Source organism: Rhinolophus sinicus, chromosome 11, assembly GCF_057876585.1.
Source record: "Rhinolophus sinicus isolate RSI-liver-muscle chromosome 11, RSI-T2T, whole genome shotgun sequence".
Lineage (NCBI taxonomy): Eukaryota > Metazoa > Chordata > Mammalia > Chiroptera > Rhinolophidae > Rhinolophus > Rhinolophus sinicus.
In genome coordinates, this window is record NC_142511.1 from 5,543,602 (window position 1) to 5,570,323 (window position 26,722).

Genomic DNA, 26,722 nt, shown 5'->3' on the forward strand with positions numbered 1-26,722 from the left:
TACAAAAATAGGTTTCTTTATATCCTTATTCTGTAACTTTTTTTTTTCTATTTTTAAAACGTGTTTATTTTTACTTTAAAATTCTTTTGGTTAAGCACTAAGACACAGACACACACTTCAGCGTCGGCCTACACAGGTCAGGGTCATCAGTGTCAACTGTCGTCCGCCTCCACATCTTGTCCCACGGGAAGGCCGTCAGGAGCAATAACACACATGGAGCTGTCATCTCCTGTGACAACACTGCCTTCTGGAACACCTCCTGAAGGACCTGTCTGAGGCTCGTCTTGAGGAGGTGTCACTCTTTTCAGAAATACCTCCAACGTGGTTTGCCTGGGTTGTTTCTTTGTTTCATCAGAGATTTACTTGTAAGCACATACGGCCCTATGAACGTTCCTCTCTATTAAGGAAAACCTTCCTTTCCAGTGTTGGGCCCATGTTTTCAAACTTTTTAAGGAGCTTGTTGAGGTCAGCAAACGCGTCTGCTAAACCCTTCGCTGTGAACTTTCATGGCGGTACGTCGTCTTTTTCTCCTGCGGTTTCCTTGCTCTTACCTCTTCTTCAGCTATGTGTTCCTATCTCAGGGCCAACAACTCATCAGTGCGCATCCCAGGAACCCCGTCTCGGGGCGCCTCAGCATCTTCTCATGCACACCTCAGTTCACTTGTGTTTGCCATCTCAACTGTAGCCTTGTTGATTTTTGCCACTTATCCTTGCTTGGCAAATCCTTAGAAGTCATGGATGAATCTCTGGAGTGGGAGGGTCTTCTTCCAGATACCGTTCATACACTCCTTGGTGACATCACCTCAAGCCCAAGCAAGGTTCTTGACGTGGTCATAGATGGTGTAATCCTTCCGGAATTCCATCGGTGTCTTTTCATTGTCTTTCTGGGTTGCAGCAATGGCGTGGGCAAAGGTCCTCCTCAGGTAGGAGGCCTTACAAGCTGCTGCCACTCCTTGGTCCATCAGTTGGGTTGCAGAAATGGTGTTTGGAGGGAGAAGTGCCACTGTGATATGGGGATGAAGGTCACCAATACAAGGATGGCGGTGGGAGCATTATCAACAATAAGCAAAATCTTGAGAGGTGTGTTGTTTTCCAACTACTGCTTCTCTGTTGCATGGGCACAGCAATTCAGGGGGTATCTTGGGAGAGGAGCTGGGAGACTTCCTGTTGCTCCTGTAGCACATTAGCAGTGTGGGCTTATTGACATGCTTGGAGGCCCTGGGTTCTCATTGTGTCAGATCACAGAGGGTCTCCATTTGCAGCCTGCAACACTGCCCCCAAGCAAGACTGTTACCCTGTCCTTAAAAACCTGCCATTGACTTGGCCTCTTTATGGATGAAAGTGCTTTCAGGCACCCATTTCCAGAAGAGGGAGTTTTCATCCATATTGAATATTTGCTTTGGCAAGTGATTTCCCTCTATAATCAGCTTATCTAGAGTTTCCTAAAATGCTTCAGCTGCCTTCACCTCAGCACTTGCGGACTCACCACTCACTTTCTCATTGTGTAATGAACCAGCCCATGATCAACTGCCACCAGCCTGGTGCTGTGCTCAGCTCTGGGAAATCAAAGGTGAATGAAATATTTATGTCCAGGTGTTGAGGGCAGGAGGCAGACAAGTAAGCAGGCCACCAGGCCACAATGGGATAAGAACTGAGGCCATGAGGGCACCGAAGTCGGGCTCCTAATCGGCCTGGGTGAGGAGTGAGGTTGGAACGGGAATCAAGGAATCACCTAGGGGAGGTGACCTCCTGAGGGCTCAGTAGGGATTGGCTGATCCAAAGACAGGGCTGGCTGTGAGGACAGTGTATCTGCTGGGAGGGGAGAGAGAATGCGTGTTAGAACTGACTGATGAGTCGTTGTAGTCAGAATATTTTCCTTCTAGCTGCAAAGTTCCGAAGGTTTGATCACCAGTATTTTCACTCACTTTAATGATGGTGGTTAATACCCTCGAGTATCCACATTTGGCTTAGGTTTAACGAAGGCCCTCTATCCTGAGCTGTGAAAAGAAAGCTTCACATGTGTGGAGGTCAGGAAAAGCAAAGGCCTGGTCTCCATCTCCTCCCCTCTAGCTCTGGTTGAAAAACAAAGGCCGCTAGCAAGGGTCAGTTACGCTGGAATGTGCTGGCGCAGATCGGGTGCTTGGGGCAGTCTGTCTCCTTGGTTTGGTCTGGTGAGCTTGCAAACTGTCTGCATTCCCCACAGCTGCCCCTGTCAGGTCTCACAGGACTCCCTGTCTAACCAGGCGCACACATAAGCCATTGCTTTTGTGCACACTTCCTCCTGCCGCCTCCCCCATTCCCTCTTCTCCACCCTCACATGCCCCCCAGGCCCTTGGAACCTTGATGGCTCTCTGGAGACAGAAAGTCTGCAAGAGGGGGAGCCTGATCTCTTGTGAGGAGACTGAAATGTGGGACAAAATGCGGGATGTAACTTATGGAACTTTCCTGTAGGACCCAGATGGAAGCCAATGGTTCATCCTTTTAGGCAAGTCCTTAAAATTCCCCAAAGAGCGGAAAGGACCTTCAAATCCTTGTTTCCACAGTAAAAGTAACCGACAGTCTTAGATGTTCAAATGAAAGTTTAACATAGTTATCTCCTTGAATCCAAACAATGGTCTTATGAGGTGTTTACTGTTATTATCCCTCTCTGTGCCTCAATTTCCTCATCTGTAAATTGGGGGTAATAATAGCATCTACCTTCATAGTCTTGTAAGGATTTAACAGATAAATAATAACTACATTAAAACTGTGCCTGGCACGTAGTAAGCTCTCAGAAAAACGTTCGTATTTATCATTGTGAGGAATCTGGGGTACAGAGGTGAAGTCATTTGGCCAGGATCACAGAGTGGATAACAAGATTCAAACTCAGACAGTCTGACCCCAGAGCCTGGCTTCCTAAAGGCAGCACTACTCACCCCGCTGGTCTGCACCTTGGACCAAGTAAGGAGTGACAAGGAACCAGCGACTCTGGGTTGCTAGAGCGAAGCGGGAGAACCCCGTTGGTTTGGCCATCCTGGGCACGTCCTAGGAACTTAGACTCACAAATTCTCAGGCCCCGTCCCGGCTCTACTGCATCTGAAACTCCATGGTGAGACCCGGTGTCCTGTGTTTTCACGAGCCCTCCTGGTCATCCAGAGGCGTGATGAAATCCCAGACTCTCCACGCACAGCTGTCTCATACCTACCATGTTCTCACCACATTACCTCACTTGGGGACAGAGGTTTGGAAATGACTTAGCAGAGAGAGGGCTGGCCAGAGGGGCTCCTGGGAGCCTCCGCTGCCCTCGGTCTTTTGTCAGGGAGCAGATGGAAATGGGACTTTCCAGGATCTCATGGTCTCCGATATTCCCTCCAGTGGTTAAGGAAACAATCTTCTGAAGAAACAGACATCAAAAGATGTGAATTGATTTGGCCTCATGGCCACCTTGTGCAGAGGCCTCACGTTTCTGGGACACTCAGTGACAGATGGAGAACAGAGATTTGGTTCCTGGGTTTTGGTGGTGGTTATCAATTTCCACCCCCTAAATCCACTGAAAGTGGAGTTCAAGGGCCAGAAAAGCTGAAGAGAGACTGATTGAATTCTGTCCCTTGAAGAGTGTACCTATGGGGTGTGTCAGAATGGGGGAGGAGGTATCACTGAGGCCACTATAACTTTAAGAGCTTTATGAGGTAGAAGAGCTACAATGTCAGTGTCAATTCTGAGGGTTCCTAAAGGCAGTTACACAGTAACACAAGTTCCCCAAGGATCCGAAAGGGGAAGGGCTGGCCCGAGGGTTTGGATGGGCAACTTTCTGTTCTTTGGCAACTTGATATTCCTTAATGCCCTCTAGGTGACTCAGCGTGTGCCAGCTGACTGGGCTAAAAGGACCATCACTGTTATTACTTAATTCTGTCAAAGGTCCTGGAGTAGGTGTCATGTTTTCATCCGCACATTATAGATGGATTTAAGGATATTGAAGCACAGAGAAATTAGGTAATTTGCCTAAGGACAAACAGCTGCCCAGTGAAGAGGCTGGGGTTAGAACCCCGGCTTTGTGGGAACAGAGCCACTCCCATGATGCAGTTCTGCCTCTTCAGCCGAGTTTGGGTCAGCAGCACAGGAGAGGCGAAGAGGGACAGTGGGGAGGAGAACGTGGTCAGAAACACAAGGTCCTCAGCTGATCCTGGAGGCAAACTCACTCCCCCACGCTGCCTCCGCCAATCTCTGCCACATCAGTCGTCTGGACTGGAGTTTGACACCCACAGTCTGTTCATCAGAGTCAGGTGGCAATGACGCATGCAGACCAGCATCCTGAGATAGGTGTCAAAGTCCAGCCCTCCAGCACTGTGTCACATGACCAGAGCTCAGGAAGGCACCCAGCAGGGCTGCCCCAGCCCGAGGAGTTTGGCCCAGGCCCTGCCTGCCTGTGTGCTCAGTAGGAAATGGGTGCTGAGCAGGACATCCTGGCCAGAGGGCAGGCCTGTTCCTCCATGACAGCCAGTTCAGCTGAGGAGGCTAAGTTGACAGGTGTGGCCAGGTTCCCCCCAGCCCCCACCTACCCACCCATTCCCAGCAGGCAAGCAGAGGTTTCTGAGTCTTTCCTCCTGGGCATTTTCACAGGGAGGAAGGACTGCCTTCTGGTTTTCTCTGGGGAAAGGAAATGAAAAGCCAAGAGGCCTCTCCCTGGGCGATTGCAGGCACTGCCAAGCTTCCCAGGAAATTGCCCGTTCACCCCACCTGACAAGCGACCTCTCCTGACAAGCGGCCAATCAACTGTCAAACATCAGTGCCCCCTGACTAAAAGCAAATTGCCTCTTTTGAAGGAATGCTCAGTATTTCCGGGTGGGATTACCTTTCCTCTGGAGATGCAGCAATGGGGAGAGCAAGTGAGGACTCTCATACCCATTTTACAGAAGGGATAGACTGGATCACCCCTTCACAGAGCGGCTGACTCACTATCTGACTCTGCTAATGTAGAGGGGGCTGCAGGCCCCCTGATGACCGCTGATACTTCCCGAAACGGGCATACCTCCCATGGGTCAACTCCATTGCTGGCCATGAATGCTCACTTATAACTCCTGGCCTCTGAACAGTGTGTGTTTTGTTTCCTTATTTGAAGCCAATGTGAAGCTTAAATATATGTAAGGGGTGGGGGGAAATCATGTTCTTCCCTACTGGACAGTCTATTAAAAAAAAATCTGGCAAGCATACAAGGAGCCCTTGTTACCTGGACCAGGAACTGAAGAAAGGCTTCTTGGAGCTGGGGCATTCATTTTCTCCTGCCTCAGACATCAGTGCTTCTGGTTCTCAGGCCTTAGCACTTAGACTTGAATTTGGACTTACACCCTTGGACCCCCTGGTTCGTAGGCCTGTGGGTTTGCACTAGAACTCTTTCCTGGGCCTCCTCCTTGCAGATGACAGATGGTGTGACTTCTCAGCCTCCATAATCACGTGAGCCAGTCCCTTGTAATACAGTTTTTTCTATATATCTATATAGAGCTTGCTGGTTCTGTCTCTCTAGAGGAGTCTGACTAACATGGTGCTGAATAAGAAAAAAAGCGAGTCACTTCACAGAGGAAACCTGTGTTAGACTTTGAGGAAAGGATTTAGAAAAACGGAGAGGAAGAGGGAGACCAGGCAGGAGCTAAGAGGTGAGCAGAGAATGAAAGGTCAGGATGCTCGTGATCTGTGGGAAATTGAGCAGGGCAGTGAGACTGGCTTAATGTCCATCGGTGTGGAAAGAGAGGAAGAAGTTGGGCAGCAACTGATGTCAACATGGCCGACACACTTCTCCAACGTGATTTTCTGCCATGATAAGGAGATAAGGTAATAATGATAATGGCAAAATCATACCCAGCGCTTAATCAAGGCATCTTTCAAAGGTCTCAAAGCATGCTAGTAGGCTGCATTGTTCATCTTCTCGATGATTCTGTGGGGCAGGTTGGGGATGCTCTCCATCATCTCTGCTGTGTCCCCGTAGGTAGGGAATCCAAGACAGAGGCAGTGAGCATGTCTTAATTCCACATCCCGATAGTGAGCCAGCTGGAGCTCCTGGTCCAAAATGCAGTTGCTCCATTTCAGCTGCCTCTTCGAGGGCCAGTCCTTGTGGGTGTGTGTCCCAATTCCCATTCTGTGTATGTCTGTAGATGTTTATCTCTTCCAGGCAACTGACTGGATTTAAAGCTACTTCTCCACCTTGTCTCTTGGAAAGGTGGCCTGGTTAGAGCTTCTCTTGTAGTGTTGCTGAGATAGTTCTCACTGAGGCCTGCAGTGAAGTCATTGTGTCCACAGGGAAGAGAGCCAAATGACACATGGGTCTTAAAGCGAATCTCCCGGCTACTACAGGTTCATTCTATTAGTCTGCTGGAGTCTTCTGCCTTTGAGATCCATCAATTTCTCTCCCTTTGGGGTTGTACTCCCACCCCCCAATAAGACATGATGCATAATCCTAGGCACTGATTACCAAATCTAGTGACGGTTACGTAACTGGATGGTCCACAAACGCCCTCAACCTGCAGTTGTCACCTTTTGTTCTCCATGACCCAACGCAGCAGACTGAGTCTCCTGCCCCAAAGCTCCGTAGAGACCATTTTATTCACCCTGAGGGCAGATGCCAGGGTCAGTTATGGTTTCTCAGATCTGCCCAGAGCTCAGTTGAATAGCAACCCACCTTTTGTCTCCTTTAAGGTTCCCTAAGCTCGCTAAGAGTTTCCTGGTCATATTGCACCTCTTGGCTTTGCATGGCCAGTCGCCGTTCCTCCCATGGATTGAATACAGTCCTCTGTTGGGTCAGGCTCATTGAGGTTAAGTCAACAAGATGGCAATGTCACCATCAGCCATGGCTTGTACTTTATTCCTAGCTGTCCCCATGCTAAATTGGCCAGGCTTAATGCCAAAAGGGTAGCATCATGGATCAGAACGTGCGTGGACTCTGGGGTTTGCAGACCTGGGTTTCTGGTTCTGCTGTGCCTGCAGGCTTGTCACCATGGGCCCGGCTTTTCGATAGACCCTCTGGGTCTCAGTACATTGCTTTACTCTTTCTCTGCAGTGCCTAGCACGGTCCTAGACGCAAAGCACATGCGCAGTCAGTGCCTGTTGACTTGATTTGACTGAACCTTCCTGTAGGACATTGTATCAAATTTGAAGCTTCTCCTTCTCCCAAGGTGTACCTACCTCAAAGTCATCAGTGAGAAAAACAGACATGGGCCCAAGGAACGGTTTCTGCTGTATCTGATCCCTAGTGGATGCTTTCTTTCCTTTCCCAGCTCTCCCCGACAAAAGGACCGTCTTCTACCTGGTAGAGCACTTTCTGGAGTTGAGGGAATTTACAGGCTGGTCTGGTATTGGAGTGTGGGTCACACCCTCAGGGGAGCTCCTGGAGGTGACATCAGAGCCCTGCTCTGTCCGCCCTTATGACAGCTACCAAGGTCAAGTGAGAGGGTTCCTAAGGGACGTGGGACCAACTGGTATTTCTGTGGGGGAGAGTGGTGGAAGAGCAGAATGCGTGGCCTGTGACAACTGCAGGGATGACAGCATGGCCCCTCCTTTCCTCACTTGTTCTCCCACTGCTTTCCTACATATACACCAAGATCCAGACACACGGAACTACCAATTTCCTGAAATTTTTTTGTTTGTTTTTTGCCTCTAGGCTTTTGCATATGCTCTTATTCTGTCTTCCTAGAATGTCCTTCCCGTGCCTGACTTCCTGCTACTTATCCTTCTAAGCTCAGCCTGGTGTGTCAATGACCCCCCACCTCTTATAAGTCTTCTTCCTCCTCGCCGTCCCAGACTGTGCTCTGATGACACCTTCCCCTACCCTCATCCATCACTTGTGATACTGTAATTGCTTCTTTACGTGACTGTTCCCAGGATGATGGTGACCAGGGTAGCGTGGATGCCATCTATGGAGAGCTTTCTAGGTTCCAGGGAGTGTATTTCACCTCCTTAATGATCACACCAACCTTGTGAAGTTAGATTATTATTCCCACTTCAGAGAGATGTGGACCATGAAGGCTTAGTCCACATTTATACCTTAGTAAGAGGCAGGGTCACGATTAGCACACAGGGCTGGTTTGCACCAGCGCGTCCGTCATGCAGCTGTGCTCCCCTTGAAGGCAGGGGCCTCGCTTTTGATCTCTGTGTCTTCAGTGGCTGGCACAGTGCCTGGAATGAAGCAGCTGCTGGTAGGAGCTCAGTAACGTTTGATGAAGCAGTGATGAAGAGCAGAACTTGGCAGTGAATTGCCTTTGCGGCCAGCCTTAACTCAGTCCTTATCATCCCAATAACTATTTCCTGGCCCTGGATACCACTCGAGAAGACCAGTTAAGTCTAAAGTCAAGAGAGGCTTCAAGGACAGCAGCAAGAGAATATTCTGTAACTTGACTAGGAATATATTAGACACGATGGGACTGGGCTGAGTTACTGGAAGAGAGAGCTATATAACCAGGTCAATTATCCAATGATGAAATGGATGTAGGTACATTCCAGTTACTTGCAGGAACTCCCACAAAGGGCTTAACAGAGTTTAACATTTTGCTGAGGCAGGGCCTTGGGCAAATAGCTCGCCCTTGTTTGCACAACAAAGTGGTCCCCAGGAAGAGCTATATTTCTCAGCCAGGCATACTGCTTGGGAAACAGATCTGGGTTTAGAACAAGTTTGAAGCAATTTCTCCGTGGGGTAGGAAGAAAGAACAGATCACTTTTGGTGGACAGAATAAACCTGAGGAGAAGAGACTTAGAAAGGCTTTGTTCATATTTACACAGTTAATTAAGAGGCAGGGTCAGCATTAGAACACAGGTCTGTCTGACTCTGAGCCTGATTTTCACCCAGATATCATTCAGCCACCCCTGGTTAACCCACCCCTGGCCACCAGGTGATTAGTGACAAAGTCTGGATTAGAATCTGCAAAGTTCTCCTTGCCTCTCAGGCAATGGTCCTCCTCTATAGAGGACAGACCTCAAGAAACAAGGATCTTCTATAAGCTTCTTTGTCAAGCAGTCAAATCAGACATTGTTTCTTCTTGTTCCTCAGGTGAAATTCCTCTTGTGAAAAAAGAAATAAACCTTTATTGCTTTTTCTTGGAATTTGAATTTCCCATCCCGGCTGGATCCCAAGCCTCCTTTTTAGTGTACACTTCCACCAAAATTAAACACAAATAGGTCCTAACACAACTCACCAAAATGAAGTTTTCCCTGCTTGAGCAAAAGAGGTGATACACCGACGAAAACTGCCTAATTCTTCTCAAGCAGAAAATACACACCAATCTCAAAGCATCCCCGCTGTCACAATGCTCATCTTCTCTCTCCAATCTCTATAGGTAGGACACGCCCCTGGGGCTCTGAGGCTTTCGCTAAATTACATGTTTTCAAGTCAGAGCTGGGCCTAAGTGTATTTGTGACCATGGTCTTGGTTAGAGAGTAAACCTTTCTTGGTATTCTAATCTATTGTCCCCTGAGTTTATTATTGTATCTCTCTTAGATTTTCCAGATTGAATTACCATGATGTGACATCGGGGCTCCAGGATTACAGACACACGTAAAAACCCAAGCTCGGAAATTAGGTAGTTATCTGGTGAATCTGAGAGTGGACCTCTTTCGAAGATGACAAAAATCCTTCATTCAGCATTTATTGACTATGTATTGTATGCCACGCAGAGTGCTAGGGGGCTACGGCTAAAGAGAAGTTAGACATTTCTCTACCCCAAACAGGATTCTAGTCTACTGGAGACTTGAATGGAATTCCTCCTTTCTGGTTTAGTGAAATGCCTACTTTAAAAGTCGTTTGGTGGTTACCAGGGCTTGGGGAACTGGGGATGTGTTCTTGAAGGGTACAGACTTGAAACCAGTAGATGAATAAGTCCTGGCAATCTAATGCAACATAGTGATTACAGCAACGATACTATATTATAAACTTCAAAGTTGCTAAGAGACTAGAGCTTAATTGTTCCCACCACAAAAAAGAAATGTGGCATGATAGATGTGTTAGCTAGTGAAGGCCGCAGTCATAGCATAATACATACATGTATCAAGTCAGCACATCGTACATCAACTTACACAATGTTATATGTCGATTCTATTTCAATTTTAAAAAGTTATTTGGGTTCATTTCAAATCAAAATCCACCCAACCCTCCAGGTTGCCTACGTGGATGACCAAATTACTAGGTGGGGCTTGGAGACAAATGCGTTTATTGTAACAAAACAAGTTCACCTGATGCTTCTGTCAAGACGGGGAAGATATAAGGATATGTGTGAGCAGATGGGAAAGATCCAGTGGACATGGAGGTGGAAGACACAAAAGATGAATTCTAACTGATGGAAACTTATAACTGATGGGGTAGAATTTCCCAAGGAACAGGAAGGGTTCTGATTACACACACAGTTGGACAAGTGAATTTGAGACATCGAGAAGGAAGAAAATAGCCACTGGGTTTGATGATTAGGAAAAAGTTTTGTCTGAAATAGCTTTAAAATTTAGATTTCACAGAGGAAGTCAGTTGTTAACAAATCCTCAGTTATTTCTCATATGAGTTACGTACCGTGTCAAAGAGAGGCAACAAAAGCATGGCTTGTCATTTCTAATTATCTTCTAGAAACTGGTTATAAAGAGGAAAATCAATTTGTCTATCAGTATTCTATCATGTAAAATAGTCACAATGCTCCTTTCATCTGAGGAATTCTATTCTTCAGGTTGTCTCTGGGTAGGTGGGGGCACGTATTTTGGAATTCTTTTGATTTCAAGGATCAGAAACCCGACTTGAGCTAGCTTAAGCGAAAGAGGGTTGTGTGTCACACAGCCAGACGCCAGGAAGGACAGGGATGGAGCCGCCTTGGGAAGGCTGGAACTGGGGCTTGAATATCAGCAGGCCCCTCTATCCCTTATTCCTGCTTCTCTCTGTGGCTGACTTCCTTCCCTCCTACTCCAGGCTACCAGCAGCCCCCGGGTTCCAGCTCCATCCATTCCCTACCATAAAGAAAGAAAAAAGAAAGCATTTCCCCTAAATTCCAGTTTGAAAATCCCAGGGAAAAGTTCAGAATGTGCTGACCTGGGGCACATGCCCACACACAGGCGAATCACTGGCCAGGAGGGTGAGGACAGCTCCCTTACAGACCACGTGGGGCCAGGTGCAAGGTTAGGGCGCAGGGGGATTTCAGTTCCCCTTAAACAAGGAAATGCTATTTCCAGAAGAAAGAAGAAGCAATAGGCAGAAACAAACAGCAAAAAGCTCCCATTTTATTCTTTGTAAGCCAACAGCAGTAAGTGAGGACATATTTCAGGCTCTCTCCTTACGAGTGAGCTCTCCCCTCCTCCACCTAAACTGGTAGGAAAATACTCGCAGTAAATTTACCTTGGGTCAGCAAGACTCTGCTTGCTTCAGGCCTGGCGTCACGTGGATTATTCATGCTGATCTCAGAGAGAGCCCCACCTGAAGAGTCATAATGAGTGGGTTGAAAAGTAGGAACCTTCTGCTCCATCTGGTCCACTGACGCAAGCCTCTGGGCTATCATTTCATCGATCATGGTTCATTTGCTTCTTCCAGCCCTGACATGAGAATACAGACCCTTTAAAATATACGAGACATCAGGTGCATATGTCCAGTTTGTATCTCTCAACTTGGAAGGAATTGGCATATTTCACACAACTTAAGGATATTTTCCTCCTCGTTAATGAAAAGAATTTGCAAAAGAAATTACTGAATGCTTCGAAATAAAGCAGAACATAAGGATTATCATAGGCAGAGCTCTTAGAAATATATACACCCGGAAGGCAGGCAGCACGGACTTAAAAACTTAACATCTAATTTCCTGGGTGCAGATCTTAGCCTGGAATGCTGAGAACATTCGTTAAGAAAAACGCAGCAATTCATTTTTTCATTGTTGGGAACAGGCAAGGAACTTCAGTACTGACGTCCAGGTTAGTAAATACCACACATAAAACATGTCCCTCAACTAGCAGAACTGCTTTTAGGACTAAAAATAGCCCTAATGGATGCTTTTCCAGTATTTGGTGTTCTTTTCCACCCACTGATTCAGATGCAGTGTGTGTTTGTGACAACTCTGTGCAGGATGCTTTGCAGGTGTCTCTATATCCTCAGGTGATTCCCGCTTCCACTCTAGAAAAGTCTCACGCATCCCTCATTTTACAGACTTAGGGCCATTCAGAGCTTTACCTGAGGCTTTGTGAGCGTTGAGTGAGGGGCTGGTGTTTGTTCCTGCCACCATGGTCTGTGCTCTTCCCACGGACCCTTCTCTCCATTTTATCAGAGTCAATGAGCTGTGTCCACATTTTGATATTAAATAGCAAGGGGAGAGGGGGTGAGGAGAAAAATATCCCTTTGTTGTTGTTGTTCTTTGCTAATTTTAAAAACCATCTGGTCTTTCCCATGTCTTCGTGTGTATGTTCGATTTTTGTCGTGTAAGCCCATTCACTGTGTTGCAGAAGTGTGTGGAAGGTGAAACACTGCAGGTGTGAATTTCAGAGTGTCCAGGTGTGGCTATCCCCCCACTCACGCAGTTGTACTTATTTATTGAAAGCCCTGTGTAGCATGTGCTCAAAGACAGCTGTGTCTTCGGAGAAGCAGTGTCACACTGGTGATATCAGAGGGTCATGTGGCCATGTGGGACCTAAAGATAAGGGTTCCTGTGTAGTGTGTCCCAAGTGATCCACTCTCTGGCAGCCCCACGTGAAATGTCCTTTGGGCAAATATTAATATGAAGGTTCTCTTAGGGGAACGTAGAATGGATATAGGCTGGTGTGTTTACCTCTGATTAAAATAGAGTTATCAAGTGGATTCTCAAAGAACAAAAATCAATTCTCCCTAGATGCTTCGCTCGTAATAAAGCTGATTTCACTTTTGTATCCCCTTCCTGGGGACATCGGTGTCTTTCGAATGCATTGCTTTGGCCCCTCGGTCTCTTTTGATAAACAACGAGCTGTATGAGTGGAGATATCGGATCTTGTGTTTTATTTTGCGAGAACATGGCCCTCAGAAGCATGATTGCACGGTGTGTGTTCGTCCGTTTACGCACTCCCTGTGGTGTTGGATGTTCAGACAGACATACTGAGGATAAAGGAAGTGTGCTGAGGAAGAACCATGCATTTCTCTCTAGCTCGGACTTGGCCCAGACCTTCCAAGGACAAAAGGAAGGACCCAGGAACTGCTTCCTGAGTATGTCTTTTCAGTTTCTTAAGCAACTGCAACAGGAAGGCCTGGGGCGAGGCCTTGTGTCCTATGATGCATCCTTTCCATCAGTCCACTGCTCCTATCACTATTCAGCTCCTAGCTTTTGCATTTTTTTTTCATAAACCCCTCTTTTCTTTAAAAGAAAAAAGGTCACACCCAAAATTGCACATTCATTGCTACCAGTAAAAGCAATGAAAAAGGAAAAAGATATAGAATTTCTTCCACTGACATTTGGCTTCTTTCAACTATACATCACCCCTTCAAAGATTATTTTCTGGAAATCGCAAGAGGACAGAGAAATGGCTTCGTGAGGGTCGCCATGGTGACCACAAAGCTACAGGACATGGCAAGTTTGTCCCTTATTCACTCCCTCATCTTCTTTCCTCCAATTCCCCACGCCTCTCCTCTTTTCCGCTCTCCCTGTTCCTTGTTTGTACTGTCTTTCCTCTCCTCTCTCCCTGTATTCTTTCCTCTGGACAGGTTTTTAATGTTGTGAGAATATTAAGGTTAAAGAAATAATATCTGGGTGTTCTTTGGATTTCCTAGTTCTCTGATGACTCGTTTCTTCTCTGGGAGTGAACTGTTCATCCAGCAGGCAGATTAGCTTTTCCCCAGCACAGTAACCATTTGCTGAGTCTTTGACGGCTAAGAGAGTCCTTAGGTGCCTTTTTTAAGATTAAGGCCGAAAATCTGTATTGGTTTCTTACCGGAAGGAAAGAGAAGTCACTGCCTAGGAATACTGTCCCTGGACAAGGGGACTTCTGTAACCCAAACTACTCTTTCGGCCCTGTCTCCTACAAGCGCCTGCCATGCCTGTAGCTTTCTCTCAAGGTACACCGAACTCCTTCTGTTTCCCTTAGTAGGTGAGGCTCGCCTGCATACCTTAGCTTTGTTCCCTTCCCACTGCCTGGAAAGTGCCATCTGCACCCAACGTGACACGCACACACACAGTGGCTCACAACGTTCCCCCTGCCAGGGAAACGCACCTCTGCTCCACGGCCCCGTCCTAGGCCCATCCCTTCTGTGACTTTCCTTGAGTAGATCAGCTTGCTCCATCCCTCCCTTCTCCTCTGAACATCTACAGCACTTACCCTGTGTCAGGCAAGTGTTCATCTCTATAATAAAAACATGCTGGCATGACGCTCTGGAATACTGGATATGACGCTCTTGATAAAATGTAGCAGGCTCTGAAAAAGTGTGTGTGTGTGTGTCCTAGTGAAGGAGCTGAGGGCAGATATCATGGCTGAGAAAGTGGGGAGGTGATGAATACAGAGAACTGAGGAAAAAAATATTATCTTCTGGTTCAGATCACATATCGTACAGAACCCATTTTCACTAGTCCTCTCACATAGCTGTAAAGTGAAAAAACAGCTTTTCAATTCAGACAATGCTTCTCTCTCTCTCTCTCTCTCTCTCTCTCTCTCTCTCTCTCTCTCTCTCTCTCTCTCTCTCCACCCTAAATGTCAAAATGTTCACTAAACTACGTTTCACTTCCTTAAGTGCTGCTGCTTTTGGCTCCTTCTGCATCCTTTTGACCAAAACTGAAAACTGAACAGTTTATATTCTTCTCCCTTCCCTTCTCCAGACTTTTCCTGAAAGTGCTAACTTGGTGCTAGAACAGTTTCAGAGAGTCTCCATCTCATCTTGATGTCTGCACGGAGGCCAGTGCCTGTGACATATCAAACCCCCCCACGTACTTTTGTTGTCTAACCATGTACATATTAATACATACCCTCCCAATGCCAGAATAGTAAACTCTGTAAATAAAATGCAAACATTAGAAAGCAATTTTGAATACCTGATTTTGCTTCTATAATAAAGACATTTGTAAAAGAGAAGGCACATTTGTATATCGTGTAATACCTTTTACAGGTAAAACTCTAAAGGTCTTCATATATATTCTCACATATATATTCATAGCCATACACATGTCAAACTTATGATCTTTAATAACTCATGTGGTTTTGAGATGGAAGAACTGTGAAATAAACTTGGACAGTATTAGCGAGGAAACCTTTCTTCCTATATTTTCCTTTCTTTCAACAAATACCTAAGTATCTGTTACATATGTATTTGGTGCTGTGTGGAATAGCAAGATTAAAATAATGGTCTCTGCCTTGAAGTTGCTTACAGTCTAGTTAGAAAAAAATAAGGCAGAGTGGAAAAGACTATGTAATGATACAGATATTGAAAGACAAATACATAAAATGTCATGAAGCAGTATGTGATTATATAGCAAATACGTGTTGGTGATGAGTGCAGTAGATTTTGGGGTAGACATCTCCATGGCGTGGGTGGTCCTGGTGAACTTCCCAGAGGAAAGGGATCTTTAACTGGGCAGAAAAGAAAAGCACAGGACCCTACCTGATGGAGGGAACTACACTAAGCAGTGAAGTAAAGGACGGCAGGTGGGATTAAAAATGTGTCAATAACGTGAGCTCAGTGATGTTTCAAAATCAGATGCTTAAGGAAAGAAAATACAGAAAAATATTAACTGTGATCGACTTTGAGCAATGGGATTACTGTTTTCTTGGTATTTTGTCTGTAGTTTCCACATTAACTATCATGAATCTTTAAAAAAACAACACCATGCATTAATGTCCTACTGACCTTTTGCTCACCGATCTTTCTGGCAAGAATACAGGATTCTTCCCCTAGACTCATGCTTTTAACAGACCATTAGATAATTTTTCTCACAGAAGTGTGAGTACAATTTCCGTAATGAATAATACTTTGTTATTAGTCATAGTCATAGGTAGCCTTTGTGTTCTGTTCCTTTTATCAAATTAGCCATTTTCCCAGTTATCTTCTGTGGAATAAAATTATTATGCTTATGGGTTCTGTGGCTCAAGCAGAAGTCCAGGGCACGCGGGGCGTCATGTGTCTTTGCTCCAGTAGGTCTAGGTCCTCAACTGGAAGATTAAAAGGTTTGGATGCTGGCTGTTGACTGGACTCTAAGCTGAGGCTATGGGCCAGAAGCCCTACCTGCGACGTCTCCATGTCACCTGGGCTTCCTTCTAGTATGACGCTTGTGTTGTAAGGGTGAATAGCCAAGAAAGAGAGAGAGCCAGACAGAATGCTTGTCTCCTTTTCTGAATTAAACTTGCAAATCACACAGCCTCATTTTGCCACAATCTACTTATCAAGGCAGGCACACCCCTCTGTCCTTTCCATTTCCAGGGGAGGAGAGACAGACTCTGCCTTTTGATGGGGGCATGACCAGATTCCAGAAAAACACGTGGCGCTGGACACATTTCTGTGACTATATTTTTCTAAAATACAATCCATCACAACCATTGTCACATTTTCTCCTGCAATTAAGTCAGTTGCCCCCAATTATTGCTGAACCAGCCAGAGGAACCACAGACTTTCAGGCCCAGGGTGCTTTTAAATGGCCGATGGCAAGGATTTGCTGCAAGTTGCTTTCCCACTAAAGAAAGAAAGGTCTCACCTTCATCATTGAAATGGTTCTGTTTATAGCCTGGGAGCTGCTGTTTGTTTTATTAATATTCTGACCAAGACCAGAAGCTCTGCTGAGAGACTCCACGTCTCTCTGAAGTTTACATTCCAGGTTATGTTTATAAATACAGATATAAAGCCATTACTTGGGTGTGAAAGGACAACATCGTCAAGAGTGGGATCCTGGAAAAGGGGCAGAGGAAGAAGGAATGAGAGTCAAAGGGGGAGAGAGAACTGGTGGAAGGAGCTTTCCTAATATCTTCCATTCATCTCTGCCAAGTGGGCCGTCTTGGTTGATCGTAGTTGGATCTTGTTAGGGAGAATAGAGCAGAATGATTTCCAAGCAAGAACACAATGAAACAGCTGTGCCCACATAATTACCATCAGCTTTCTGCTTTGTCAGTAATACACAGTTTGATTTATTTCAACTCAGAAATTATATTTTTTGCACCTATGATGTGCCTATTTTAGGTCTGTGAGAAGCATAGGTGAAATGAAAAATGAGACTCTGGCTTCCGGGAGTTTATTTGGAGCAAGGAAGTCACATACATCGTATTTCACTTTTTCACTCTCAAATGAGAGTACGAGTTGTCAGTTAACCAGAGCAGTGGTACAGCTTCAACACTGAACCCGATTAGAATAGAAATAATGGTTACCAAGTTCCCTGCAGCCACACTTTTACTACAGTACTATCAGTACAATGAAGATTTTTTTTTTAGTCTTATAAAAATCATGACTGAAGGAGCTGAGGGAAGAATGTTTTAGAACAGTGTTTCCAAATTTACCTGACAATAAAAGTCACCCATTAAGTACAGTTTTCAGGGCCCTTCTCTTGGAGATTTCGTGGTTCTGGGGCAGGTGTAGGAAACTATACCTTTACAGAGGATTCTATCAAAAGGAAAACTGAGGAAATGGAGATTTAGGAGAAATCGCAATTGACCAAATGAGAGTGAAAACCCTAAGAATTGCATGTGCAAGTAAAAAAAGAAAAATGAAAAACAGAAGCATGGCAAACTAGATGCTTTGTATACTTACCAGAAATGGACCAAATTTATGTTGGTATATTGCTGATAAATACAATGAAAAATAATTCAAAATATTTTGTCTGTTAAGATAGTTCCAGCAATTGTGAGTCTCTGTCTGAAAAGTTGATATAGTTCATTGCAATTGTGCAGATAAGTTCATTAACCTTAAATTTTTTAGCCTGTTCATAGATTCTGAACAAAGGTAAAATTAAAACAAAAATAATAATTAAAAAAACATGCAATGTTTAAAATATACCAATATTATTTTAAAAGTCATCTAGGATTCCAAATTTCAACTATAGTGATCAAAAATCCCTCTCTTCTCCATCCCTATTCCTCAATAATAACCTTTTTTTTTGCCTTTCAAACTTCTTAAGTAGACATTTTCTTTTTAATTTTATATTGGAAGGTGGGACAATAACTAATGACAGTTCTAATAAAGACCAATAATGGCCAAATATTTCTAGTAAGTCAGACTTCAGTGTTCTGTCTCACAAGTACTATGATGAGATTGTATTGCTCACTCGTAATTTTGTTTTCAGTGTTAGTTTTAATTTTAAATGAAAGAACCAAATTCTCTAACTCTGTGTATAGAAGATCCTCAAGAAATTGACATCTCCCACTCTATGAATCATGGTTACTTGTATGATCACGTTATCATCCTCATATTCAGGCATGTCTGAATGGCTCCTTTGTGCCAAGGGAGAATGCTGCGTGTTGTGGGGGGTACAGAGATGAAATAAGACACACTTCTGTCCTGCTAATGAGGACACATGAATTACAGTGCAAGTTAGAATGTAATCATTCACATGACACAAGTTCCCCAAGTGGGGAGATTGCATAGGAAGGTTCTTTCTGCCAGAGGAAAAGGAGAAAGTGGCATTTGAGCTGGCCTGCTAAAAGTTACTATAACAATGCTATATTCTCAACAGCTTTTCAACCTTCCCTCCAAGCATCACTGTTACTCTTCATGAATTATTTGGTGGTGTGGAATGATTAAAGTTTCATGCTTTCCTATGGAACAGACTTTCCCAATGAGTTCAACTAAATTGTCTGAGTCGTTTCAGTGTAACGGAACTGAAAGTTGCAAGGACGCGACTAGAACACAAGGACACTGCAGAAGCTCTTCAATACTAGTTTACCTTGAAAATCATTTCATGCAGATCCTTTAAAGATTTACGGGCTAACACACTTTAATACCACATTCTCTCCTGTGCCACATGAAGAGGAGAAATTACTTGATCCATATAACGATCCTCACGATTCAGGCCCCAAACCAGGATAATGACGGAGTAACTGAGGCAAAGTAACATTTCCTCAATTATTTAGGTAATTGCTTCACTTTATAGAACCATTAGAAAGATGGTTTTAAAATAGACATAAATAACAGGGAGGGAGAAAATTTCAGGCAAGGAGAAAAATTACATCTTAGATACTAAATAGGTAATTTTGAATGCAGGAATAGCAAGGAGAGTTCTAGTACTACTTTCATATTCTAAAAGAGAAAAAATGATTTTTACGAAAATGTCCATTATCCCCATATCTCCACTTTTTATTATCTCTTCGCCTTGTCTTCAGATTTTCAAGTCCAGCGACTGAATGACACAATTGCAAAATCTATACATCACGGTGGATAGCATCCTTTGTTCCATATGTTCAGTATAGACGATGAATGGGAAAGCACAAAATATGAAAACACCAAAAATCTGTATTTATTTTGCCACAAATCCCAAACATCATGATACAGCATCTCCATTATATAAAAATCAAAGTGATATATGCACAGAAGAATCAAATAATTCTAACAAAGTTATGAAAAATAGGAATCGCCTACTGCCCTTCTTCTAGTTCTTCCTGTTCCCAATATCAGCTACTTTCACACCTTAGAATCAATTCTTTTGATACTTACCTCCGTGTTTTCAATAGTGTGTGTTGTTATGCTTCATTTTTGTTTTCCCCAGTTTTAGGCATTATTGATTGATGTTCTGTGATGGAGGCTGAGAACTTGGCTCTTTTTTCCTTTTCCCTGACCAATAACGCCTACCAGGAACCCGGCCAGTCCTCCCATTCTCCTGGTGTAATTTTATCATCATTTTGATTAATTTTCATGGTTTGTTGTTCAGATTGTGTAAATACTATTCACAGCTAAATTGTTCCTGTGTAGTTTTGTTTTGTAACTTGTTTTAGCTTTCTCAGTGCTTTTCACTAATTCCACTATCTTTTCACGATTGTCTGCGTTTCCCTCCAAGTTGCTCAGATGCAGTAAATGGTTCGTTGATGTCGTTTTCCAGAAGAGGCCTGTCCCAGTGCCTTCTGACATACTCCAGTCCTCAGTGGCTGCCGCTGGTACTTGGTACTCAGCTGCCATTCTGGGTTCTTCCTTCACCATCACCCCAGGGATCCCTTTCACCTCTTTCATCTGTGCTGGATTTCCTGTTTCCCAAATCAAGTGTCTTCATTTGGGACTTCCTACCTTGTTTTGGTAGAGCAAATTCTTTCATGAGAAATGGTGCACAGCAGGTAAGTTTTGTGAGGTTTTGCCTACCTCAAAATGTCTTTAATTCCCCCCAACACTTGATGGACGGCTTGGTTGAGCATAGAATTCTTGATTGGCAATGACCTTCCTTCAGGATTTTGAAGACGTTGCTCCATTGCCTTTCAACCTCCAGTCTAAATGTCAAGAGGTCTGAAATGGTTCTGATTCGAATTTCACAATGCTGTGCCTTAGTGTTGGTCATTTTTATCCAGTGTGCTGGACATTTCCACGAGGGCACTTTCAATTTCAAAACTCTCAGCTCTAGGAAAATGTCTTGCAAATTGTTTATTTCCTCATGCTGTTCTCTCTCTTCTCCTTCCATTATAGGTATGCTGGAGCCCCGTGGATTAGTTCTTAGTCTTTTTGTCTACTTTCTGCCTGATTTCTTCAACATCATCTTCCAATTTTTTACTGAGGTTTAATTTCTGCCTTTACAGCTTTACTTTACAAGGGACCTTTTGTTATTATTATTGACAGGGTTTTTTTGTTTCATTTTGTTTTTGTAGTATCCTGCTCCCATTTTATGATGGCAATATCTGGCAAAAAATAAAATACGTTAGAATGTCTCTTTTTGTTTTCTTCTCACTGCATTTTTTTCTTCTACTCCAAATTATTTTCCCCTGTTGGTTTTAGTCTCTATCTTCCGTGTCAGAGCATTTTCTTATGCCTGGTAATCATTAGTTATATGTTCCTTTTTAAGAGTGGGACACTGAAAAACTGATTAGATATCCTGAATGCAAGGTGGGACTTGGTTATGACTTTTCTCATAGGGTGAACTGGGAAATCTCAGGTTTCAGAATCTTTTTGGTCTTTCCTTTTGGGATAAACAAATTCCCAAGAGAAGACTTTTCCAATCTCCTGCCTGGAGAAAGTGAGACTGGCTGCCAATGCAGGGAGATGGCTGGGGTCTCAGAATCCAGTATGTGTTCATATTCCCTTCAAATTGCTATTTAAAAAATTTTAAACATATAGGAAAAAAATAGTACAATGGCTACTTGTATACCTTCCATCTTGATTCAACAATAAACAGTTGGCATACTTGTTCTTATCCTCTCTCTCCTGTTGTTTTATGGGATTTTGTGAGTAAAGGTAATTGCATGTGTTCAATTGTATTATCTTTACCCAGTTTAATTATCTTGAACTCACTTTGATCACTTTATACTTGTACCACATTCTGTTCTTTTAATTTTCTTGAATGCTTTGCTTCCAAGGAGATAGTATCTCTAATGCTTACCCTCTAAAGTCATCCATCCCATGACCTAAAGTGACACATTTTATATAAGTATTATAAATGTTTGATATGTACCTGTTTATTTTATTTGATTAGAGCCCACCGTCACTGTTTATTTCAAACATAGAATACCAAATAAGTGTCAAGCAAACCAAAATAAGAAAGCATATGATAAAGATTAAGATAGTTTTTAATTAGATTCTAGGATTTACTGTTCCCTAAACCTGAAATAGCTTCTCCTCCCATCTCTATCTATGAAAATCCTACTCATTATAGCCTCAAATTTGCCTCTGCTTTTAGGTCTTCCCTGATAATTTCCTCAAAGAAAAAAAGGTAACTTCCTTTTCCTCTAAAATCTTGTGCCACACACAGTTTATAGTATTTGTGGCATTTATTCCATGTCTTATGTAGCTCACTTCCCCTAATGCAATGGCTTTCACTTTATTTTGACTGCAACCTACATTAAAACATATACTTTTCATTGTAACCCGGTGTGCATGTATATAACAGAACACACACATGTACATGCATGCACACATGTACACATACAACACATACACATATCACTGCAACAAGAGTACCTCATAAATACTTCCCCTTACAGAGACCCTGATATTCTCTAAATTATTATCTTCTACTTTTTAAAAAGTGCTGCTGGAGTCCCGGAAAATTGATTTCTTGACTCTCTAATGAATTGGGACCCACAATTTAAAAAATAATTGCCCTAGTGCAAGACTGGTTTCAGTGGTAACTGAAACCCAGGAAAATCTAATCACATAAAGGTCAGACAACATTATGCTGAAAAGCTAATTTGGCAATTTGTACTGGAAGAGATAGTTGGCTCTATATTAGCCAACTGCATAAAACTTTGCCATCCTCACACTTGCTGTTCCTAGAAATTTAAATTATAGGGAAGATTGTAATTCAGTATGATTAGACAAAGGAAATAATAGCTAAGTAAGAAATTGTTTCTTAGGCCCCATAATACGTGACCTCTTTGTATAAAGAATTTATACAGTTTGGGGAGACAGACCATCATGAGAACCAAGAACACAGGTGATTCAGAGATAGCAAGCAGTGTGGTCTGGTGAAAAGACTGAGTCATGAAAGGAAATAGTAGGAGATAAGTCTTGAACCCTCACCTGGGTTGAATGTGGGGAGGCTTTGAATGGCAGGCCAACAAGGCTGGACTTTATTCAGCAAGTATTGAAGATCTATTGGAGATTTTTGCATCAAAGCAAGTACATGATGAAGGTAGTGTTTCAGGAAGTTTCATCTGAGAGCATCCCAGCGGAGCAACAAAAGGCACAGCAGTTAGAATCCCAGCGATGTTGTCTTCAGTTGCTACTTTTCTTTCCCTATTTGGAAACTTGTGTTTGTTAGGGCTTGCTAGATACTTCCTCCAGAACCGCAAACTCAACACTATGCTTCCAAAACCACACTAATCTTCCCTATAGACCCGAGACTCCTGACTTTCCTATTCATGTAATGACCACACACCCTGGTAGAAACCATCTTGGATTTCTCCCTCTCCATCACCCATTTCCTGAGTATTCCTTCCTCTGGCTGATGCTATTAGTAGCCTATGAAACTCACGTATCGCCAGAATAGACCTATGTTAACCAGTGATAGAAGATTAAATTTGGAGTCATAAAATCGAAAAAATTTAAAGGGAAATCTTTTACGATTTGCAGTATAAACAGAACTGAATAAGGCAACACTGCAGTTAGTGATTCTTCTGTCTGTCTGGGGGCTGAATTCTCAGGCTGTCCCAGGAAAGCTGTTTATTTTCTTATCTCCCTCTGAGTTCTATCTTTACCTCCAGAAGTGGCCATATCATAAGTGCTCTGTCAGGGTGGATCTGGCAAAGTAGTTTAGGCTCTCTTCAGATAGGGAATAACTAAATGAAGCAGGACTATGCTATTCTATACACACACGCAAAGCAGCAGCAGCAAATGGAGCAGGGACAAATAGGAAGAAAGCTCTGTTTATACTGTATCTATAGAAATTAATAGTTAACATTTTAAATGCAAATTGCCACATTCACCCTTCTTTCCATCTGGTTTAGTCCCTTTCATTGTCTATTAGTCTTTTCCCAATTCCCTGACCTTTCTTTCACTGATTTCCAGGGAACTTTTATCCTAACTGCCTTTTACTCTGAAGCATCCAGTATCATCGAGCCTCAGCTGTTTCTAAGACACATAGTATCCCAGCATTTTATAATATTGAAAGGGGCAGATAACTTTTTAACTAATTCAAAATATGTAAAACTTGCTTACCTAATACCACCAACTTGAATTAGACAAATATTTCTTCTCTGGGGCTTCATAAATATAGTTTATACAGGAGATAAAGGACAAAGGCTCATTTTCAGAGATCTGCCTGTTCTTTTTCAATATTAGCAAACAGAGTATCTGATTATTATCAGGGCAGGGACTTGAATTGTCCAGAGTTTCTGTGAGTTAATCTTTTAGGAATGTGAGGTCATGTTCTTCATGCAGTTTAGTTCTTGGTGGCTTCCTGAGTAATCAGTGCTGTATAGATTTTATTGAATTGGGAGATTGTGTTATAACACAGTTACTCAGGTTTGGTACTTTTGACTTATCAGGCCAAATGACTTTTTGGTGTGGAGGGCTGTCTTGTGTATTTTAGGATGTAGCATCCCTGAGTTCTACCCACTAGACAGAGCACTACCTCAGTTGTGACAACCAAATGTCACCTGACATTGCTGTTTTTTTTCCTGCAAGGGGAAAGATTTTCCCTGGTTGAGAACCACTGTTGTATAGTTAGGAGGTGGATATTTGGAGGTGGTAGATGGTGGTTACTAGGCGGAGCCTTAAAGATTTTATGCATGTTTTGATTTTTCGATACTCTTTCTTGTTATTCTTTGACACATTATATTTTTTAGTATGATGGCATTTATCTATATTAAATTTATTTTATATAACCCGTGTTTTCTTATTATAGTTATCTATTGAGTTACAAGATAGTATTTCCCCATTATATTAAACTGTCATGTAGAGAAACATCTACCACTTTTTTAAAGGGCAGCTCCATGAAACGTTTCTTTTTCTTACTATCTGAAGTCTTAAAGCAAGGAAGAATTAACACAGATAGGAAGTCAGGTGAAGAAGCTAATTTATGGGGAAGATGAGTTCTATTTTATGCAGGTAAAATGTGAAGCAATGGTAGAATATCTAAGTTGTGTGTCCAGAAACTACTTGAAGAGAGGCTGAGATATAGACCTGGGAGTCAATAGGATAGTTGAGAACTGAAATGATGAAGTATGTAAGAGAAAAATGAAAAAGCTTACAGGGCTGAAGATTAAACTTGAACATGAAACTGATAGGGAGGTAGATAAATAGACATGAGCAGGAGAAAGAGACTTAGCCCTGGTTAGAAAGCCCCTTGCTGCAGCTTCTACTTGGGTCAAGACTCCTTGCAGCTGCCTAGCAGAATTCCAGGCTTATGCATACCTCTGAGTCAAAGAAATGCATTGTTAAATGACAGCAAAGGTGGGAAGACACCCTGTTTGTCAGGACCACAGATACCTCACTAGCTCATCAGGATTCCAGGTTTACACATGCCCCTAAGGGATGTGTTTACACACACTCCTAAATCAAAGGGGTATGTTTACACATGCCCCTAAATCAAAGAAATGTGTTGTTTAATGCCAGAGAGAGGAGAAAGAGAGATAAGAGAAGGGCGAGGGAGAGGCAATTCTACCCATAGAAATAAGAGCCTTCATACAGCTTAAGGCAGGGATGTTTCCTCTCTTGGGTCAGTCCGCTCCATGTCTTGGCGTGTACTTGCTTTTACTAATAAATTTCTGGCTGTTTTATGCTGCACAAACTCTGTCTCCTGACTGAATCCTTTCTTCAAGAAGACAAAGAACCAAGGTACAATATCATTCCTGGTAACAAAACTATGAAAATGAAGCTAGCAAAAAGAGAAAAGGGTATTTATCAATTGAAATAGTGAAAGCTAATGATTGAATAATTATTAGGTGAATGGCAACTCTCCCACAGTGGTATCAATAAAACCTCAACTATTGGAAAAAGGAAGAAAGAGAAGAAAGAAAGAAAGAAAGAAAGAAAGAAAGAAAGAAAGAAAGAAAGAAAGAAAGAAAGAAAGAAAGAAAGAAAGAAAGGAAAGAGAAAGAGAAAGAAAAGGAAGAAAGAAAAAAGAAAAGTTCTATCTACTAGCTGTATATTCCAAGAGATCATTGTAGGGACTTTGGTGAGAAAGCAGTGGGTAGGCTTATGGGTTTGGATGAGGCTAGAAAATGGAAGAGACACTTGATAACTTGTTAGACTTGAGATAAGCACGTGTTCTAACAGGACTTCTTCGGTTGTGATCTACTGAGGACCAACTGAGGATCACCTGTTCCCTGTCTTGAATAGCCTGGTTCCTGGAGTAAAAGGAAAGGGATTCCTCACCAACATGAAGAATGTCAAATAATCCCCATCCTCCTATTGCCCCTCCCTTAAAAAGACAAAACCTTGCATATTAATCATATTTGTGGGCAAAATAAATGCTTGCCTACTGCAATGAGAAGTAGAGATGAAAGGATTTAATTGTCCTATATTAAGAGTGGCATTAACAGATCATTGGAACCGTTACCCAATTATTTCCAGAAAAAAAAGTACTTTAGGCTGAATGCCTCTAAAACCAAATCATCCTTTGTAGAATTTTTCCAATATTCAGTTAACTTATATGAAGAATTTTAGAGTGGGCCAAATTAAATTATTCAGTTTCCTGGGAATACAATTAACAACCAATTCAACTTAGAAGGTTGATAAGGAAATGACATGGTTCAAGATTAGGCGTTAGATGGGCATTTTACTAAGGTGGTGTTGTTTTTCTTCTTACGGCTACATAGGCAATAAGAGGCCCATGCTTTAAATGACATGTTTCAAGTATTTTTCACACGAAACATTATGCCATATCACCGGCACAGACAATTGGAGCTTCCAGTCCCCCATTTGTCTGGCTGCTTTCTGAGCAAAATAGTCTGAGTCTCCCGACAGTCAAGACCAAAAGGGAAACACCACTGAGTTGTCGTTTTATATTTCTTATCTAATAAAATAAATATCCCTCGGTAGCGACTCACTTCTCTCTTGGTGTCACAGTGTGAAATGAATGTATCACTAGAGACAGGTGAAGGAACACGTTAGGTCAGAGACGAAACTCTTCTCCTGAGCAGAAGCTTGGGCCTCTCCCTCTGTACTATGCACCATCTGAAGAAGGGAGCTATGTCAAAAAGCGCTTGGGAAGAAAAGCGGTGAAGCATTTTGGAGTTGCAGGCC

At 43.0% G+C, this 26,722-nt stretch overlaps 1 long non-coding RNA gene across 1 annotated transcript; it reads left to right on the plus strand.

Moving 5' to 3' along the window:
- The first annotated feature begins 933 nt into the window (after positions 1 to 933).
- LOC148756611 (uncharacterized) lies at positions 934 to 20,748 on the plus strand. Its single transcript, XR_016022707.1, has 3 exons — positions 934 to 13,508; positions 14,748 to 20,166; positions 20,510 to 20,748. It is a non-coding gene; the product is annotated as an uncharacterized LOC148756611 (long non-coding RNA).
- The last annotated feature ends 5,974 nt before the right edge of the window (positions 20,749 to 26,722 follow it).